Source organism: Mastigoproctus giganteus, chromosome 7, assembly GCF_048544385.1.
Source record: "Mastigoproctus giganteus isolate SK-2022 chromosome 7, ASM4854438v1, whole genome shotgun sequence".
NCBI lineage: Eukaryota > Metazoa > Arthropoda > Arachnida > Uropygi > Thelyphonidae > Mastigoproctus > Mastigoproctus giganteus.
In genome coordinates, this window is record NC_143581.1 from 41,061,310 (window position 1) to 41,080,792 (window position 19,483).

The window sequence follows — 19,483 nt, forward strand, 5'->3', positions numbered from 1 at the left end:
TGTACAGAAAAATTTTGTAAAATTTTAAAGTTAACTATTATGCAAACAATGTAGACTATTTAAAAAAAAAAATTCTGGTATGAAAGAAACAAAAAAGAATAAAATAAAATTTCAATTAACCGGTAATAAGGATAATGTTACAAAACAACACACTCCTAACATACCTAATCTGTATAGCCAAGACCAGAGATATTAACATAATAAACAGTTAACAAACAGCACATATGGAAGATATATGTGTTGTTTGTTAACTATAGATATATGGTTATAGAAGATATATGGAAGATCTGGGGGAAATACAGAGATGATTCAGCTCAATATGATGTTGATGAGTTAAACAGAAGAACAAGTTCAGCTATTACCTTCTTGCACATCTGGTTTGTTTAGAATAAGGAGAAATCTGCATTAATTAACAATCCTTGTGGATGGAATATGCAGTTAGCAATAGTAACAAGAGTTGGTTTCTACCTGGTTTGCTAGATGGGCATGTATGTGTCATCCAACCTTCAACTAGAACATGAGTGGAGAACATTTTAGTGAGTGCAAACAGTGATTTTATCTGCATGAATTTAAGAATAGGAATAAAAATCAGATTACAATACATTTCTGAGCTCAAAATGGTAAAAGTGAAACTAAATTTTAAGTTTACCCACTTAAACGTAAGATATTCAACAACATGAAACCCTTTAATATTTGACAATGAAAATGCTGCACAGACTTCAATGCCACACAAAACAGAGGTAAAGAAGTGTGAAATATAAACTTAGGATCAAAAAATACCCCTAGATACTATGACAATCAAATGATTGAACCAGTTTTCAGTATGGATCATTGGAAGATCAAGAACAATTATTTTCTTAGTAATTACTGTGCTAATAGATTTAAAAGGACTAATTTAAAGCCCAAATCTTTTGAAAAAGAGGAAGAGAATGGAAAGGGAATATTAATGAGAAGACGGTTTCCACAAGTCTGTTCTAACACAGAAGATGTTGCCTAAATTACTGCCCTAGGTTCAGGCCCAAATAGATGTCAGATGAACTAATGAGACTCATGGCAGAGAAGAAAAATGCATGGGGGTGCACATAAATTGTCAAGTGACACAGAAGCCTATGGTAGATACAAGTTAGTCTGTAATCAAGTCACAAAGGAGATTAGTCAGGCAAAGGCAGATTATGAAAAATCTTTGGCAAAGGATATAAAGAAAAATAGCAAAGAGTTCTTTACTTATATAAACTCTAAAAGGAAGGGGATGAATCAGATTGGTCCACTTGATACAAATGGTTTGAGTATAGATGATGATTCTCAGATAGCTGCTGAACTAAATGAGTATTTTGCATCTACATTCACACGCGAGGAGTTATTCAATGAGAAAGAGAGCCAGATTTTTATCAAACTCTAACAGGGAGTTAAATGATTTTGTAATAATCGAGAGCAAAGTGGAGGAGAAATTGTTGAAGTTAAACATAAGGAAGGCACCTGGGGTGGATGCGATTATATTAAAGGAGGCAGCAAAGGAAGTAAGCGGGCCCTTGGCAATGATTATGAGGGCATCCTTGGACTCAGGGGAAGTCCCCATGGACTGGAGATGTGCAAATGTATCTCCAAAATTCACAAAGGGGATCTCAAAGAGTGACACAAGTAATTAGCAGACCTCCTAGTTTGACTTCTGTTCCATGGAAAATGGAGTCACTGGAAGAAGCATTGCAGGATCATTTAGACAAGACTGCAGCAATAATTCAGACACAGCATGAGTTTGTCAAAGGGAAGTCTTGTCTGACCAATATGCCTGGATACTATGATGTGGTCACAAAGGAACTGGATGCCAAAAATAATTTTGATATCATATATTTGGATTTCAGGAAACTTCTGATACTGTTGCACATAGAAGACTACTGTACAACAAATTGGAGCAGTATGGCATTAAGGGCAAGTTGCTACAATGGACAAAAGGATGGTTGAGTGGGAGACGGCAGAGAGTGGTGGTCAATGGGTACTGCTCTACATAGATTAATGTTATTAGGGGTGTCCGTCAGGGTTCGGTGTTGAGCCAATTGTTGTTTTGTATATTTATCAATGATATTGATGAAGGTATATCAAGCTTAATGTCAATTTTGCAGATGATACAAAGGTTGGCAGGGTTGTTAAAAACAGTAATGACAGTATGCTGCTGCAACAGGATCTGGAAAAGTTGAGCAGATGGGCTGAGAAGTGGCAACCGAAGTTAACATTGACAAATGCAAAGTACTGCATATGGGTAGCAGTAACCCCAAACAAATGTACTAACTGGGGTGTGTTACACTCAGGATAGTGGAGAATGAAAGAGACCTTGGGATAATTGTGCAGTAAGATATGAAGTTCTCTAAGCAGTGCAGACAGGCTGCCAGAGTAGCTCATGGGGTCTTGTCAATGATATATAGGAATTTTGCGGGCATGGATAACGAGGTCATTATCCCCTTGTATAATGCAATGGTCAGGCCACACTTAGAGTACTCGTACAGATCTGGAAGCCTCACTTTAGGAAGGATGTAGAGTTGCTAGAACCGAGTACAGAGAAGTGCAACAAGACCGGTGAAGGGAACAAAGGGGTGTTCTTAAGAAGAAAGGCTTAAGTTTTGCAAATTGCAGCTTCTGGCGACTAAGCACCTGCGGGGTGATCTGATTCAGGTGTATAAGGCTTTGAATGGATTGAGCAGCTTAATGCTGAGGGGATTCTTCCTCTTGCTCAGATTACAAACATGAGGAGGCATAGAGTCAAATTGAGGAAAGACAGTTGTAGAATAGATGTGCGGAAGTTTACCTTTAGCCAGTGGGTAGTTGATTGCTGGAACAAACTTTCATCTGTTGTGGAAGTTGATAGCTTAAAAAAGTCAAAACTAGACAAACATTTGGAATGAATGGATCAGTGAAATGGGAAGGGGTTTTTTTTTTTTTTTTTTTATGTAAACCCCAAACACAAGAGGTATTAGAACCTATAGTACTTAGTATCGTACTTGGATTTGAGGTTGAGAAGACGAAAGAAGATTTTGTTGAAATTGGACTTGAACTTCTGTAGACTGCAATTTTCAGGAAATATGTATGAAGGAAGGTTGTTCCAGAAAACGACAGTTGAATAAATAAACGAGGAAGATGAAAAGTTGGTTCTGTGAGTTTTAAGTTGGACAGTAAATGGATGTTGGCTGGTGGCGGAACGTGTTCAGACTATTTTGAAAGAGAGAGCGGGAATTATAGAAGCCAATTCAGAAGAACAGTGCCCATGGAAATATCTGTAGAAGAGGCATGCAGCAGAAACAGTATGCCTATGAGACAGCAAGTGGAGAGACTCTATTAGAGATGAATCATTAATTAACCTAACTGCCCTCTTCCGAACGAAATCAAGAAGCCTGAGCTGAGAGTGGTTTTGGGGGCACCGCCCCAGATGTGGGAACAATATTCCATGGTAGGACGAATTTGCGATTTGTAAAGAGTGAACAGCTGTTTGGAAGAAAGTAATGCCAAGAGCGAAAGAGAAAACCAAGTTTTTTAGATGCAGAGGAAGCAATATTTGTAATGTGCTTTGTGCCAAGAGAGATTAGAAGTCAGGGTAATCCCCAAAAGAGATATATCATTTTGCCTAGAAATCGGAGCATCACCAAAGATAAGCATAGGAGCACAAGAATCCTTTTTGCGAGACATAAGACAAGACTGAGTTTTAGAAGGATTGAAACTAACTAAGTTGTCTTTACCCCACTGGAGAATTACCTGGAGATTGGCATTTAAGGAATTGGTAGCAGATTTTCGAGAAGTTGAAGTTGATTGAGCAGGACAAGGTTTCTCAAAATGGAAAGCAATGTGCTATCATTGGCAAAACTATGGATAGGATTTCCAGTCAATGGAAGAAGGTCATTAATATACAAGAGGAAAAGAGTGGGGGAAAGAACTGAACCTTGGGAGACACCAGCATTAGTGGAGAAGTTAGAAGACAAAGAGCCATCTACCATCACCCACAGTGAGTAATCAGAGAGAAAACTGGATAATCAATTACAAAAAACAGTTGGCAAACCATAAGATGGAAGCTTGTTTAGAAGACCTTTATACCAAACACGATCAAAAGCCTTTGAGATATCAAGAGCAACTGCTTGTGTTTCACCGAACGTTTCCATTGAATTTGTCCATAAATGGGTAACATAAGCCAGAATATCACCAATGGATCAACACTGACGGAATTCATACTGGTGATTGTTGATCAGACGGAAGGTTTCTAGGTAGTTTAAGAGTTGGCAATTAATTGATTTCTCCATTGCTTTAGAAAGAGTAGAAGTAATTGCAATGGGACGATAATTGGATGGGACGGATTTGCCACCCTTTTTAGGAACTGGCTGGATATGAGCAAATTTCCAAGCATAAGGAAAAACACCTTTGGAATAAGAAAGTGAAAAAAGGTGGCAAAGAACAGGAGTAAGTTCAGGAGCACAGGTTTTGAGAACAGGTGGAGAAATACCATCGGGCCCTGGAGCTTTCTTAGCATCAAGATTCGTCAAAATCCTTCTGACATCCTTTTGACGGAAGACCATAGGAGGCACTGAATGGAGCATGATGGGAATGGTGGGAGGTGTTTTACCAAGATCATTAATACATGAGTTGAAAGAAAAATGGGATGCTAGCACGTCAGCTTTATCCTTGGCTGAAGTGACAACAGACCCATCTGGTTTGGACAGAGGTGGGAGCAGAGATGGGCAAAAGTTGCGGCCAATAGCTTTGACAAGAGACCAAAATGCTCGGCTACCATTAGGGCAAGAAGCAAGTTTTCTATTCTTAGCCTGTTTAAACTCTAGTTTGGACTGATTAATAACTGCTTTACAATTGTTGTGAGCATTGGTGTAGACAGAAAATGAAACTAAAGAATTAGAAACAAGCCAATTACGCTATGCAACGCTCTTCTCTAGAACAGCCTTAGCACAATTAGTGAAAAACCAAGGTTTAGATAAAGGATGAGATTTTAAAGTGGAGGTGGGATAAAGGATTCCATTCCTGCAAGAATAATTTCACTGACACGATCTGAGCAAACGTCGATCTGAGCCGCAGCCTGGAAAATAAGATGCAGGATATTTCAGAGACTGCTGGGAATCATTGGGGTACAAGTAAACACATGGGTTGTGTTAGGGTAGCTAAGAAAAAGAACAGGTGCATGTATACTTGTGTGTACACCAATGCTAGGAGTTTAGTAAATAAATTTGATGAATTTGAGGTATTGCTCAAAACATCAAAGGCAGATATTGTGGGGATTTCAGAGACGTGGTGTCACACAGATATAAGAAATGCAGAACTGGAATTTGGGGAGTACAATGTCTACAGAAAGGATAGACAGGATAGGAAGGGAGGAGGGGTTATGCTATTAGTTAAAAAACACATAAAATCCAAGGAAGTGAAGCCAGTCGACATCGCTGGACAGTGCAGTGTCGAGTCAGTTTGGTGTGACATAAGCATTGGGACATCAAAATTGAGAGTAGGAGTGTGCTATAGGCCTAATGACTCTGATGAGTATAATAAGAAACTGTTCGGAGAAATAGAGTGGGCCAGTAAATCAGAGAGTCTTATAATGGGGGATTTTAATTTCCCAGATATTGACTGGAATTTGGGGGCTGGTCACTCACACAGTAGCAAGGCTTTTGTGGATTTATTGGATGATTGTTTTCTACATCAGCATGTTCGGGAGGCAACTAGAGGGAGTAATACTCTTGATTTGATTATCAGTAGTGATTCTTCATGCATTAAGAATCTGCAGATAAATGAACCACTTGGTGGCAGTGATCACAGTGTGCTGAAGTGGGAGTTACTCAAAGAGGTAACTACCATTAGGGGTAAAGGGAAGGGGTATTGCTTTCGTAAAGGCGACTACAATGGACTGAGACAGTATTTAAATTCTATACAGTGGGATCAACTGATGATATTGCCAACAGCAAATTCAAAATGGGAAGCATTCAAAGAACGTATCGTGGAAGCTACTAGGCTTTACATACCAACTAAGAAATATTGTTCAAGGTTTAGGCCTAAATGGTTGTCAGATGAACTAATGAGGCATATGGCAGAGAAGAAAAATGCATGGGATACATACAAATTAACACGTGACACGGACGCCTATGATAGATACAAGTTGATCTGTAACCAAGTTACAAAGGAGGTTAGGCAGGCGAAGGCAGATTACGAGAGATCCTTGGCAAGGGATGCGAAGAAAAACAGCAAAGAGTTCTTTACTTATGTAAACTCTAGAAGGAAGGGGATGAATCAGATTGGTCCACTTGAGATCGATGGGTCAACTGTTGATGACCCTGCTCGGGTAGCTAACAAACTAAATGAATATTTTGCATCGACATTCACACATGAGGAGTTATTCAGCGAGGGGAATGCCAGAGGTGTATTCAACTCTAGCAGTAAGCTAGAGAATCTTGTAATAACTGAGAGCAAAGTGGAGGAGAAATTGTTGAAGATAAACACAAGAAAGGCACCTGGGGTGGATGGGATCTATCCAGTTATATTAAAGGAGGCAGCAAAGGAGGTAAGCAAACCCTTAGCCATAATTATGAGAGCTTCCTTGGACTCAGGGGAGGTACCCATTGACTGGAGATGTGCAAATGTGACCCCAATTCACAAAGGGGGATCAAAGGCTGACACAAGTAATTATAGACCTGTGAGTTTAACTTCTGTTCCCGGAAAATTAATGGAGGCACTGGTGAAAGAAGCACTGCAGGATCATCTAGACAAGACTTCAGTTATAGCTAGGACACAGCATGGTTTTGTTAAGGGGAAGTCTTGCCTGACCAATTTGATTGGATACTATGATGCAGTCACAAAAGAACTGGATGCAGGGTATAACTTTGATATTATATACTTGGATCTTAGAAAGGCTTTTGATACTGTTGCACATGGAAGACTGCTGCACAAATTGGAGCAGTGTGGCATTGGAGGCAAGTTGCTGCTATGGATAAAGGGGTGGTTGAGGGGGAGAAGACAGAGAGTGGTAATCAATGGACACTGCTCATCGTGGATTAATGTTATTAGTGGAGTCCCTCAGGGTTCAGTATTGGGGCCTTTATTGTTTTCTGTATTTATAAATGATATTGATGATGGTATATCAGGCTTAATGTCCAAGTTTGCAGACGATACGAAGGTTGGCAGGGTTGTCAAGGACACTACTGACACTATGCTGCTGCAACAGGATTTGGAAAGGTTGAGCAGATGGGCTTCGAGGTGGCAAATGAAGTTTAACATTGACAAATGTAAAGTACTACATATGGGAAACAGCAACCCCAGAGCAACGTATCAACTCTGTGGTACTACACTGACAGTGGTAGAGAATGAAAGGGACCTGGGGGTGGTGGTGCAGGCAGATATGAAGTTCTCTGAGCAGTGCAGATGGGCTGCAAGAGTAGCTCATGGTGTATTGTCAATGATATATAGGAATTTTTCTAGCAGGGATAAGGAGGTGATTATTCCCTTGTATAAGGCAATGGTCAGGCCACACCTAGAGTACTGTATACAGGCCTGGAGGCCTCATTTCAGGAAGGATGTAGAGCTGCTGGAACAAGTACAGAGAAGGGCAACTAGATTGGTGAATGGGACAAAGGGGTTCTCTTACGAAGAAAGGCTTAAGTTTTGCAAATTACAGTGTCTGGAAACTAGGCACCAGCGGGGTGATCTGATAGAGGTGTACAAAGCCTTGAATGGTTTGAGCATGCTCAATGCTGATGGGATTCTTCCTCTAGCTCAGAAAAATCACCTGAGAGGGCATAAATTCAAATTGAGGAAAGACAGATGTAGGATAGATGTGCGGAAATTTGCCTTTAGCCAGCGGGTGGTTGGTGGGTGGAACAGACTTCCATCCCTTGTCGTGGAAGTTGATAGCCTAAATAAGTTTAAGGCTCAGCTGGACAGGTATTTCGAACGAACAGAGGGGTGAAGTGGAAGTGGTTATTTTTATTTATTTATGTTACTTTTTTTTTTTTTTTTTTTTTTTTTGGCTGATGCTGCATAAGCTTGCTTTCTTGCATCAAATGCCTCTACTAATGCTAATGCTAATGCTAACGTTGACATCAGAAGTTTTGAAACAGTAATCCAACCAAGGAAAAGAAATCTCGCAGGTCATCCCATTTTGCATTCTTGTAATGCCAAACAATACGAGGGTGGGAATAGCCATGAGATAAAGGCTCCACTGGAGAAGAGACAATCACAAAGTTGTGATCTGAAGTGCCTAAAGGACCTCTCACTTCGACCATGTACTTAGAAGGGTTGTTTGTGAGAAAAAGATCGAGCGTGTTGGCTGTGTGGTTAGGATTTTCAGGTATTCTTGTAGGTAAATGAACAATCTGTGCAAGGTCATTAGTAATTGCAAAAGCCTCAGCATCTCAACCAGCTGGGTAGGTGTGACAAGAAAAGGGAAGCAAGCTGGAGTTGTGAACATTAAAATCACCAAGGAAAATTACCTCGCTGTTAGGAAAGTTGGACTGGAGAAAGTCAAAGAACTCCAAGTGATTAGTGGAGTTGGGAGAATGGTAGAGACAACAGATGAATTTGGCACAATGAGGTAGAGAGATTTTAAGCCAGAGAAGATCAAAAAGAGCAGATTCCAAATTACCAAGTCTGTGACAGGGAATATCGGAACGGACATATGCACAAGTACCACCTTTGAAGCGAAAGGAATCATACAGCGAATAATTTGGGCAACTGAGATGAACAGTAGTTGAATCAACCAATAACTGAGATTCTGTCAGAAAAGGTACATGGTGTTGGCAGACTGCAAGTGGAAATGGACATCATTGAGATTAGAATTGAGACCACGTATATTTGTGAAATGAATTAGGAAGTGTTTGGGAGCTTTAGATCTTTTCGCAGATAAGCTTACTCTATTAGTTTGAGAATTCATGATGTATTCAATAGTAAGAAAAAGTGGGTGGGACATGCTGTATGAAATAATGAAATTTTTGGATATGGAGTACACATGGTAAGAATATACCCAGATCCTTAACATAACATGGCCTCGACAATGGCCCCCACATAAACACACTACTTGGACTTCCTCCAGTCACTATCTGGCAAGTAGAGGTAGCAAGATTATACACTAGCTGATCTGGAAGCCTCCTAGAGAGTTATCAATAGGTTTGGCCCGGTGTATTAACTAGCAGCTGGCCTGCGAACACCGTTTTAGAGCTGTACCCTCGAAATGTAAGGAAGATTCTGTACCCTCGAAATGTAAGTAAGATTGGATCTCGCCACGATGTTCATCGTAACCTCAAAAGTCATCAATCACACTGCATGATGGAAGAGATGGGGAAGAGTTGACGGGAACGTAGCTCTGGAGAATAAACTTGGGTTCCACCACTTCAAGCTTCCAATAAGCAAAGTGGTTGTATTGCCCCGGTTGATAAGAGTCATCTACCACCTAGTACTGCCTGGTAACACAGGAGGGCAGCATTCCTCCATGTGGTGTGGGTGCCACACCTTGACCCTTGCTTACATTGTTTCACACCCAGGTGGTCACCCAGTGTGTGCTTGTGCATGGAGGTTATGCCCAGATTACTAACCATCCCACCATTGTGAAGGTGCAAGCAGAGGATTTGGCTGTCACAGACCATCCGGACTTCACCGAAATTGGGTCCACTTGACTTGAGTGTTACCCAAATATCAGTTCCATCAGCATTTTAGACTCCGAGGTAGCAAGTACAGCTTTGTCTGGCATATCTGAGAGAATGTCTGTGACAGGACCAAGGACCATAATGCTGTATAAGGTTGCTTTCTTGCATCATGTACCTCTACTAATGCTAAATTTTAAGGCTATCAGCATAACTTTAGCAAAGCACTGGACACATCCCACGTGGGAACTGGTATACAAGCTATGGAATATCGTGTTACGAACAAGTCCTGAAGTTGGGCTGAGAGATGACTGACAGGAGGCAGAGGGTTGATAAACAACTACTCTTCAGAGAGTGCCAGGGTTATAAGTGGAATCTCTCAAGGTTCATAACTAGGGTTACTCTTGTTTCTGATTTTTTTGAATGATATCAACAAGGAAATTACAGTACAGAAATTTGCAGAAGATATGAAGTTCAGGAGGGTAGTTAATGATGCAAGTTTGAATTTTTCAGACAGACTTCCCATGGATTTACAGAGAAACAGCAGTTACATTTTAATGCTATCAAGGTTATACATTTGGGAAACAATTTGAGAACAACATGTACAAGGGGAGTGTAGTATTTGTAACAGCCATAGTGCAAGGAAACCCAGTGATTCTGATGCAAAAATGCCCGAACACTCATATATGTTCCACTTTTGATGTAAATTTCAATCCAACTGCCCTTTAAATTTCTCAATAAAAAAAACTTCCTACAATCTTGTTTATGATCCATAGTTCAAGTCTCATTTATAACCTAAAAATTTCATCTTTATTCATTTTACTCTACTCCCTCAGAGCTTTATACACGTCAATCAGATCTTACTAATCTCTGTAGCCCACATATTCAAAGTCTTTCCATTGTTATTGATGTCCTTTTGCCAATCTCACTAAGTGCACACTTCAAGGATCTCAATATGTTTTATTAAGTGCAGCTTCCATAAATGGATATAGTATTCCAAAAGTAGTCTCACACATTACCCTATATGGTGGGATTACAACCTCCTTATCTCTAGAAGCACACCTTTGATAAATTGTCTAAAAGATGTCTATGATTTACTGAACTACACTGCATGGAGAACTTCATTCTACACTGCATGGGAAACCTTCATGTGTGCCTGGATCATAAGACTAGGCATTGGACCACAAACCTCTCCCCTCTTCTAATGTCTTTAATATAATTCCTCTTAATTTAAAAGTTATTTTGGGGTAGTCAAACTGTCATAGTTCCCCTTGGTGAAATTAAAACAGTGACCCCTCTCTCATGAGAAAAAATCTCTTTCAAATTCTACAAAACTTAGAACTATATGATCATTCCCCACTAAGTGCTCAGTACTGTCAGCCTTAGGCATATTCATCTGATTTATTAAAAAAAGTGATTTTGATTTGGTTTAAAATGTAAATAAAAGCTATTCACACTTGTTTGCCTATTCCATCTACATAAAGATGCCCACTCTTCACTAAAAGGCACATTAAATTTCACCATCTTCTGGTCTGTAACACACTTCCATTCTCATTTTATCTTTGCTTCCAACTATCTCACATTACACAGATTCTATGATGGCATGTGAAATTCTGAATCTGCGAATAATTTTGCCATGGTAAGAAGTACAACTCCAACCCCACATATCTTGCTATCTTTCCTAAGTACATTTTATATGCCATAGAGAAACTTATCCCTTATTTCTGAGAGATACCAAGCTCATAAGTTAGTCCTATTATGTGAGCATCAAGCCAGTAATTCAAACTCACTCATTTTATTGAGAACACTTCTTACATTATTAGTATTAGTAATGGCCGCATGGTGCAAGAAAGCCTATGGCTTATGCTGCACCGGCCAAAAAAAAAAACCCCGAATAAAACAATGATAAAAATAAATAAATAATAATAATTAGTAAAAGAAAAGAAAATTAAACCTATCATACTATGCACTTCCCTGACCCAAAGGTACTATCCAGATGACCTTTGAATTTCCCAAAACTGTCAGCCTCTACCGCCCATGTAGGCAACTTATTCCAGTAATTTATAACTCGTTGGCTAAAATAAAACTTCCTGCAGTCCAATCTAAACATTTCCTCCCGTAACTTGAATTTATGTCCCCTAATTCTAGCATCATTTATAACCTTGAAAATTCTGTCCTCATTCATTTTACTGATGCCTCTCACAGCCATAAACACCTCAGTCAAATCTCCTCTAAGGTGTCTAGTTTCCAAACTCTGCAACCCACATATTCAAAGTCTTTCTTCATAAGGACGCCCTTTTGCCGATCTCACCAGGCGAGTTACTCATCTTTGCACCCTTTCAAGAAGCTCGATGTCTTTCTTTAGGTGTGGTCTCCATACTTGACCACAGTATTCCAAGTGTGGTCTAACAAAAGCCTTATATAATGGGATTATAATGTCCCTATCTCTACTTGCAAAAGTTCGATAGATCATTGATAGAACACCATGGGCCTTTTCTGCAACCTGTTTACAATGTTCAGAGAATTTCATGTCTGACCGTATCATAACACCCAAGTCCCTTTCCTCCAGTACTGGGTTTAGTTGAACTCCACCAAGTGAATAAGTTATTTTGGGATTACTGTTTCCCAGGTGTAATACCTTAAACTTTGTTGGATTAAAGCATAGTTGCCATTTTTCTGAACATTCCTGAAGTCTATCTAGGTCTCTCTGAAGAAGCTCAGCTTGACAGTGATCATTAACTACTCTTCCAATTTTAACATCATCTGCAAATTTAGACATCACGCCCTCTATCCCTTCATCGATGTCGTTTATGAAAATAAAACAGTGGTCCTAATCTTGATCCTTGGGGAACCCCACTTCTTACATCAACCCAATCTGAGGAATAGACATTTATCACAACCCTCTGCCTCCTGCTCTGAAGCCATCCTGCTATCCATCTAAGGATTTTCCCAGTGATTCCAACCAGTTCCAGCTTATAACGCAACCGCTCATGTGGGACTGAGTCAAAAGCTTTGCTGAAATCTAAATAAACAATGTTACAATTATCTCTAAATCCAGCTCGTGAGTGACCCTTTCAAAATAGCGAACCAGATTTGTTAAACATGATTTTCCTTTTACAAAACCATGCTGAGTATCCTTGGGAATTTCAATTCGATCCAAATGATCCTGAATTCCACCCTTGATCATTGCCTCCATAATTTTCCCTACCTCTGAAGTCAGACTGACAGGTCGATAATTTCCCACTTCACTCTTAGAGCCACCCTTATGTATGGGAGATACATTGGCACTTTTCCAATCCAAGGGAATCTCTCCAGAGTCTAGTAATGCTCGCATAATTAGCCTCAATGGTTCAATGCACTCACTTGCCGCCTCCCTTAAGATTATAGGGTATATTCCATCAACTCCAGGAGCTTTACTGGCCTGTAGGCTCGAAAGTTTTTTCATTAAATAATCATGCGAAATTTCAATATCATTAATTATATATTTTTCAACTTCACTCCCACAATTTCCCATTGCTAACAAAAGATTTTTCATTTGTAAATATCGATGAAAAATAACTGTTGAGTTCATCTGCAACGGCAGCTGGTGTATTTAATACTATCCCCTTTCCCTTACGTAAAGATCCGATCTGGTTTGTCCTGCGCTTCTTGGCATTTATATATGTGAAGAATTCCTTATCCCCCCTCTTTGCTCTGTTTGCTAGTGATTTCTCATAAACTGCCTTTGCCTGTCAAACCTTTTCTGTGGCTCTATTACAGATTACCTTGTAGCTGTTATAGGCTTCAGTATTTTTTATTGCTCTGTAACTTTTTCCATGCCACCTTTTTCTGCTCAAGTAAGGAATAGTGAAGTTCATTCTGCTCAGTAATGAACTTCACTATTCATCCAACTTGGAACCCTCCTCGTGGAGTATTTTTTTAATGTTATATATGCATTCAAGGCATCTGTGATTAATGTTTTAAAAGCATACCACAGTTCAAATGAATTCATTCTCTGCGCGATATCTACCCAGTTAATAGAAGTCATGGAGTACCTTAAGGCATTGTAATTTCCTTTTCCGAAATTAAAACCCATTCCTTTGCCTTTTACTACTGCTACCTCTCTCATCATCATCCACCGTAGAACTCTGTGATCACTTCCTGCTACTGGTTCCTCTACTGTCAGCCCTGTTATGTCATCTGATTCATGGGTGATGATGAGGTCTAGGATATTCTTTTCTCTAGTACTTTCCCTGACATGTTGATACAAATAACAGTCATCTAGTTGGTTTAAAAATTTTGTTTCCCATGTCGAGTTTCCTTCCCATTTACTCCAACCAATTAGAGGCAAATTGAAATCACCCATAATAAGACATTGACGCTTACTTGCCCATTCCATTTGCATGTAGAGGCTTTCGTCATAATCTTCACAATCACCTGGTCTGTAGATTACTCCTACTTGCATTATACCTTTGTTTCCAACTATCTCACACCATACAGATTCTATACTAGCATGTGAAACGTCTGAATCCGGGAAAGCTATCGTTGCACTCAGGCTGCTTCTGATAAGAAGCATTACCCCACCACCCCTTCTATCTACCCCATCCTTCCTAAATACATTATACAAGCCGTACTGAAACTCATCATTCCCAATTTCCGGGTGGCACCACATCCCCGTAAGCCCCATTATGTCCGCGTTACTTGTTTTAACCAGCAAGTTCGAATTCGCTCATTTTATTGATGACACTTCTAACATTACTGTATAAACAATTAAGACTTACTGTTCTTGTATATTTAACAACCCTAACACAACCCTTGAAGATTTTTAGGCTCTCTTCCCTGACATTTGCTACCCCCTCACTTGAAACGTTTCCGTCCCCAGAACATCTAGATAATATGTCCATTTGGGGTAACAGATAAGAACTCTTGAGGTATGTGCAAGAGTTACTTCGACCAATATTATCAGATAAACACGTGTCAGTATTATCCACATCCCCCCCCTAACTAGCAGTTTCCCTGAACCTTTAATGTATCCTCAATAATACTGGCAAAAACGTTTGCACCACCTTTGTTTAAGTGTATCCCGTCTCTACAAAACATATTCCTTCTGCCTACAAGTGTGGGCCAAGCTGATAGAAATTTCCCCCCTAAAGCCTTGCAGAGTCCTTCAAATTAGCATTAGCATTAGTAGAGGCATATGATGCAAGAAAGCAAGCTTATTCAGCATCAGCCAAAAAAAAAAAAAAAAAAACACACACACACCACTCCCATGTCACCCTTCCGTTCGTTCGAAATACCTGTCCAGTTGAGCCTTAAATTTGTTTATGCTATCAACTTCAACAACAAGTGACGGAAGTCGGTTCCACCAACCAACCACCCGCTGGCCAAAGGCAAATTTCCGCACATCTATCCGACATCCGTCCTTCCTCAATTTGAATTTATGCCCTCTGAGGTGATTATTTTGAGCAAGATGAAGAATCCCATTGGCACTGAGCATGCTCAAACCATTCAAAGCCTTATACACCTCTATCAGATCACCTCGCCAGTGCCTAGTCTCCAGACTCTGTAATTTGCAAAACTTAAGCCTTTCTTCGTAAGAGCAACCCTTTGTTCCATTCACTAATCTTGTTGCCCTTCTCTGTACCCGTTCCAGCAGCTCTACATCCTTCTTGAAATGAGGCCTCCAGACCTGTATACAGTACTCAAGATGTGGCCTAACCATTGCCTTATACAAGGGAATAATCACCTCCTTATCCCTGCTAGAAAAATTCCTGTATATCATTGACAAGACACCATGAGCTACTGTTGCAGCTCGTTTGCACTGCTCAGAGAACTTCATATCTGCCTGCACAATTACCCCCAGGTGGTTTTCATTCTCCACCACTGTCAGTGTAGTACCGCAGAGTTGATATGTTGCTCTGGGGTTACTGTTTCCCATATGTAGTACTTTACATTTGTCAATGTTAAACTTCATTTGCCACCTCTCAGCCCATCTGTACAACCTTTCCAGATCCTGTTGCAGCAGCATAGCATCAATAGTGTCCTTAACAACCCTGCCAACCTTTGTATCATCTGCAAACTTGGACATTAAACTTGATATCCCATCATCAATATCATTCATAAACACCGAAAACAACAACGGACCCAACACTGAACCCTGAGGAACTCCACTAATAACATTAGTCCACGTTGAGCAGTGTCCATTGATTACCACTCTCTGTCTTCTGCCACTCAACCATCCCCTTATCCATAGCAGCAATTTGCCTCCAATGCCACACTGCTCCAATTTGTGCAGAAGTCTTCCATGTGCAACAGTATCAAAAGCCTTTCTAAGATCCAAATATATAATATCAAAGTTATTCCCTGCATTCAGTTCTTTTGTGACTACATCATAGTATCCAATCAAATTGGTCAGGCAAGACCTGCCCTTAACAAAACCATGCTGCGTCTGAGCTATAACTGAATTCTTGTCTAGATGATCCTGCAGTGCTTCTTTAACCAGTGCCTCCATTAATTTACCTGGAACAGAAGTTAAACTAACAGGTCTATAATTACTTGTATCAGCCTTTGATCCTCCTTTGTGAATTGGGGTTACATTTGCACATCTCCAGTCTATGGGTACCTCCCCTGAGTCCAAAGAAGCTCTCATAATTATGGCTAGGGGTTTGCTTACTTCCTTTGCTGCCTCCTTTAATATAACTGGATAGATCCCATCCACCCCCAGGTGCCTTTTTTATGTTTATCCTCAACAATTTCTCCTCCACTTTCCTCTCAGTTATTACAAAATCATCCAGCTCACTGCCAATGTTTACTTTACCTACATCATTCTCCTTCCTGAATAACTCCTCATGCGTGAATGTAGATGCAAAATACTCGTTTAGATTGTTAGCCACCTGAGCAGGATCCTCAACTGTTGAACCATCAATATCTAGTGGACCAATCTGATTCATCCCTTTCCTTCTTGAGTTTAAATAGGTAAAGAACTCTTTTCTGTTTTTCTTTGCATCCTTTGACAAGGATATTTCGTAGTCTGCCTTTGCCTGCCTAATCTCCTTTGTGACTTGGTTACGGTAAAACTTATATCTATCATAGGCTTCCATGTCACCCATTAATTTGTATGTATCCCATGCATTTTTCTTCTCTGCCACATGTCTCATTAGTTCATCTGACAACCATTTAGGCCTAAACCTTGAACAATATTTCTTAGTTGGTATGTAAAACCTGGTAGCCTCCAAGATTAGTTCCTTGAATGCTTCCCATTTTGAGTTTGCTGTTGGTAACATCATCAGTTGGTCCCACTGTATAGAATTTAAATACTGTCTCAGGCCATCACAGTCACCTTTACGAAAACAAAAACCCTTCCCTTTACCTCTGATGGTAGTTACCTCCTTGAGTAAATCCCACTTCAACACACTGTGATCACTGCCACCTAGTGGTTCATTTATCTGCAGATTCTTAATGCATGAAGAATCACTACTGATAATCAGATCAAGAGTATTGCTCCCTCTTGTTGCCTCACGAACATGCTGATGTAGAAAGCAATCATCCAATAAATCCACAAAAGCCTTGCTAGTGTGCGAATGACCAATCCACAAATTCCAGTCAATATCTGGGAAATTAAAATCCCCCATTATAAGACTCTCTGATTTACTGGCCCACTCTATTTCCCTGTACAATATCTTATACTCATCAGAGTCATTAGGCCTATAGCACACTCCTACTCTCAATTTTGATTTCCCTATGCTTATGTCACACCAAACTGACTCGACACTGCCCTGTCCATCAATGTCGACTGGCTTCACTTCCTTAGACTTTATGTGTTTCTTAACTAATAGCACAACCCCTCCTCCCCTCCTGTCCTGTCTATCCTTTCTATACACATTGTATTCCCCAAATTCCAGTTCCGCATTCCTTATATCTGTGTGACACCACGTCTCTGATATCCCAACAATATCCACCTTTGATGTTTTGAGCAATACCTCAAATTCATCAAATTTATTTACCAAACTCCTAGCATTGGTGTACACGCAGGTATACATGCACCTGTTTCTATTCTTAGCTACCCTAAAACAACCCATGTGTTTACTTGTACTGCAATGACTCCCAGCAGTCTCTGAAATATCCTGAATCTTGTTTTTCAGGCTTCTGCTCATTTCAATAGAAGCAGTGCAAGAATCACTTCCACCTCTGCCAGTGGCTACTGTTAATCTATTAGTCCTTGTATCCCCCCCCAACTAGCAGTTTTCCGACCCACCTAACACTGCCTCGACAGCATCAGCAAAAATTCTTGCACCCTTTCTATTTAAGTGTATCCCATCCCTGTAGAAGCAATCTCTCCTGTTAACAAGTACAGTCCAGGCTGAAAAAAATCCTACCCCTTGAGCCTTGCACAATCCCTCCAGGGCCGAATTGATCGACAAGGCTCTCATCATATACTCCCTCCTATCATGTCTGGGCAGAATTGCAGACACTTTCAAATTCAACCCTAATTCACGGCTTTTTTTCAACAGTGACCTGTACTTGCTAAGTAATTCCGCTGGTCTCCTACTCTTAATATCATTAGTGCCAACGTGTACAACTATACACCTTTTGTGCCCTTAAAAGATGATATCCGCTCTACAACGTTATCAACCTTTGCCCCTGGCAGACATACCCTGGTCCTATTCCACCTATCCTTTTTACAAAGCATGTTCCCCGTTTCCCTGACAATAGAGTCACCAACAACTACTAGTTCCTGTGGGACCAGCGCATTCTGCCTAGGGGGGCTGCCTCTGTGTTGACCAATATTATCAGATAAACACGTGTCAGTATTATCCACATCCCCCCCTAACTAGCAGTTTCCCTGAACCTTTAATGTATCCTCAATAATACTGGCAAAAACATTTGCACCACCTTTGTTTAGGTGTATCTCGTCTCTACAAAACATATTCCTTCTACCTACAAGTGTGGGCCAAGCTGATAGAAATTTCCCCCCTAAAGCCTTGCAGAGTCCTTCAAATCTTGAGTTAATCCACAAGGCTTTTAACTTATAATCCCTCCTATCGTGTCTGGGCAGAATTACATTGTGGACACATAGACATTGTGGCCTAGCTCGTGGCATTTCCTCAGCATGGTCCTGTATTTTTCCAACAAATTGTCAGACCGTGTATGTTTAATATCATTAGTCCCCACATGAATAATAATATTCTCTTTACCCCCCCCCCCCCCTTAAAATCTGACAATCTGTTGGTGACATCATTAATAGTTGCTCCCAGCAGACATACCCTGGTTCTATTCCACCTATCCTTATTACAAAAAATATTCCCCATTTCCCTGACAATGGAGTCTCCTAATAAAACAATGTCTTTTTTTACCAGAGTAGTTTGCACTTAGTTTTTCTGTTTTTAGGCCCGAAATCAGGTGTGCATCACTTGGTAGATTGCTGGAGTCCCTGACGAGCTCCCAGATGCATTATTCTCGAGGGCAAGCACCCGTTTTTTCAGGAACTCAAATTGTTCCATCAGTGCACCAAATTGTAATTTAAGATCGGTGCACTCCTTACATCGATCACAAAGAAAAGAATCCCCAGGTGAGCTATGATTAGTCACCAGGTCGACCTTGGAAAACATTCCATAGGTTCTGCAACGGATTAAATCATGACTCACCCGTAAATCGCCATCGGCTATATCCATGTGAGTCACGATACCTGTGACGTGTTTAAGGCAGATCTCGTAACTACCATTATAAAATTAGCTTTAAAAAATTATATCTATAATATTATTAAAATCAAACTGTTACAGGAAAACCTATAACAAAATAATCCAACAATATCTAAATAAATCAAATATTTAAAAGCACTAATCAACAATCCACTTAACTGAGGAGCCCTGACGAAGCGCGTCAGCTCACCTCGAATGCCAACA

The 19,483-nt window shown here is 40.2% G+C and overlaps 1 protein-coding gene across 2 annotated transcripts in view; it reads right to left on the bottom strand.

The window, feature by feature from the left end:
* The window catches only part of vir (VIR_N domain-containing protein), a 346,195-nt gene that overhangs the window by 42,929 nt on the left and 283,783 nt on the right, over positions 1-19,483 (bottom strand). The window lies entirely within an intron of this gene.